This window comes from Vespula pensylvanica, chromosome 20 (assembly GCF_014466175.1).
Source record: "Vespula pensylvanica isolate Volc-1 chromosome 20, ASM1446617v1, whole genome shotgun sequence".
Taxonomy (NCBI): Eukaryota; Metazoa; Arthropoda; class Insecta; order Hymenoptera; family Vespidae; genus Vespula; species Vespula pensylvanica.
The window spans coordinates 3,408,808-3,411,496 of record NC_057704.1 but is presented as its reverse complement, the minus strand read 5'-3'; the positions used below and the strand labels follow the sequence as shown (position 1 = coordinate 3,411,496).

The 2,689-nt window shown below is 26.1% G+C and overlaps 1 long non-coding RNA gene across 1 annotated transcript in view; it reads left to right on the top strand.

The window, feature by feature from the left end:
- Positions 1–2,006: 2,006 nt before the first annotated feature.
- LOC122635960 overlaps positions 2,007–2,689 on the top strand; it is a 2,363-nt gene continuing 1,680 nt past the window's right edge. Inside the window, exon 1 of the long non-coding RNA XR_006328816.1 lies at positions 2,007–2,360. This is a non-coding gene — a long non-coding RNA (uncharacterized LOC122635960). The remainder of the gene's footprint in view (positions 2,361–2,689) is intronic.

The window sequence follows — 2,689 nt, the reverse complement described above, 5'->3', positions numbered from 1 at the left end:
CGTTCGTAAATCCACTTTGTTTACTTTTCTTTCTGCTCCCAGAATTGCTTGAATGTTTTTTCAGCAACTCTTTTTTTTTCTTATATAATAAATGTTTAACAGAACCTTTCCGACATTCAATGTTTCTTTTACAACTATTCAACTACCAATATATTATGTAGTTAAGAGTGTATTATTCTAACCATCGGATTCTAACTATAAAGATTATATTGTTACGAGGATATTCTTAGAATCAGTATAGATATTGAATAGCGGAATTTGTAAAATATTTATATGTTCCAACCATGCATGTGCCTTCTTGATTCATATCTCACTTCTGATAATTTGTAGAACTTTCATTGAAAAGAAATTGATAGATGGAATATGATGACATATATAATGATTAATAGAAGTAAAATATATTTTCTTTAATTGCCTAGTCATGATTGACTTTAATCCTAATGGTTACACATTATGTTAGTTTAATGTATCGTTACTCGCTGTCCTTGTAGTGACGTATATAATTTGATTGTTACATGTATCACTACAAGATTTTAAAAAAATGTACATCTAGTAAGAGCCTCTGTCTTGGTTTTTCAAGGAGTAGCATGTTATCTTTTGCGACTTTTATCTCATGTAAATTGGAAAACTAATAATTAAAAAAAAATGCATCCTGACAATATATAATCTGTAAGTGCTATAGTAATATATTTAAACATAATATGTATAACATATGTATATAATTTTATTGTTAAAAATATAACAAAATATATATAGATTTCCTCTTCATAAAATGCCTGAAAGGTATCTGGAAAAGACTGAAAGAAAAAGGTTATTTTTTTATTAATGTAAAAAATCGATTCAACTTTTCCATAAATCTCGTTAAAATAAAACATTGTCAAAAAAATAGGGAAAGAAAAAATTTCATTCTCATTACTTTGGTAAGACACGTACACAGAGTAAACAGTGATAGAATTTACAATGTTTTCTTAATTTTAAGAAAATATTTTGACAAAGTAATGAATTCGAAAACAAGCTTTTTCTCCTATAATCGTTGTCATATTATTTGTTCTATAAATATAACAATGGTGTGAAGAGCGAGGATAACAGCGTATCCAGTAATCTCGTAAAATCTAGCCAATATATTCTAATTCGTTTGTTTACTGTTTATTGTGAAGCAAAAAGGAGAGTCTCGAGGAAGTCGACTTATTGTAGACACTGTTCTTACAATTCTTCTTTCTACTCTTCAAACATTTTTTCATAATCCCATATTTACTTTTAGATAAAGTACATGACTCTTTTTGTTAAGCTCACAATTGTTTTTATAAAGGATATATTAAATTTATGCTATAAATAGAAGTAATATTCATTGTGTCATAATAGTATTTTCAATATTCAATAGTCATAATAATATTTTCATATATATTGTGATAAGAAATTAATTTTAAAATTTATATTATTCTACATGTCTTATTGAAATCTCTAAAATTAATTCATTCTAGATGTAACATAATTTTCTAAACAATTATATGATAATTATTAAATTATTATTATCTACAAATCGTCCTTATTTCGAAATTTTTCGAAAATTTTACTTAATTAAATCTTGTTCGTTACATATCTCATTCGTCGAATTTATACTACATATTGTCATATCATATATAAAGAGATGTTCTCTTATTTTTTTTTTTAGTTTATTGACAATAAAAGTCACTAGTTCCATGATAAGTACATGAAGATAATTCAATAAAGTAGAATGACATATTTGTATTTAAAAGTATAAAAGTTTTCTCTAAATTCAAAAGAAAGTTGGTAACCAAACGGATTTCTTTCCAGGTTTGGTTTTAGCAAAATTCCAAGTTATTATTCAAATACAGTATAGAATGAGTAAATGTAGACAAGACAAAACATTAAAAAAGGAAACAGAAGTGAGAGGAAAAAACTGACATGGAAGAATGTGACATAACAGGTCATAAGATCAGAGAGAGTGAGATAATATATGTATATAACATTCCTTTTCATTTTGCTTGTCATAAGAAACAGAGAGGGCGTATGACAAAGAGTAAGAGAGAGTATAAGAAGAGAACAAGCTTTGTATTTTGAAATAGATAGAGAGTGTGATATAGCACAAGTTTAGTTTAACACAAGTAGCGTTAGTATAGCGCAAGTTTATTGCTTTCTATTTTGTTTTTTTTTGGATAAGAAAGTGATTGATAGTGAGAGAAAGAAAAATAGTGTATAAGCTACTGGTTTTTATGTTTTTTGAGGAAGAAAAGAATAGTAAGAGAAAGATAGATAAAGAAAGTAAGAAATGGAAATAGTATGTCGTCATATTATATAGTATGCGGTGTTCGTGAAGAAAAAAAATGATATTCTAAAAGGTATGTTTTAATGGTTTTATTTTGTAGTAATTGATGTCTTTACTATCTGTGAAAATCATTAAAAATTTTTAAGCTCTCAATGTTTCTACGCTCACGCATAATGAAATAAACATTAGTTATTTCTAAACAATAGAAACTATTTGTTCTCAGACAAAATATTTTTTCTCCTCATGGAATATTTATTACTATTACAAGACGTAACAAAGTATTTATTGTTTTTCATTTAGTGTAAGGTTTCAAGATCATTTCGAAGTCAGTTTCATTTTTGTATTTTTTAATTGGAACCAATATTTCATACAATGTGTCAAAAAATAATTCTAACTAGATAT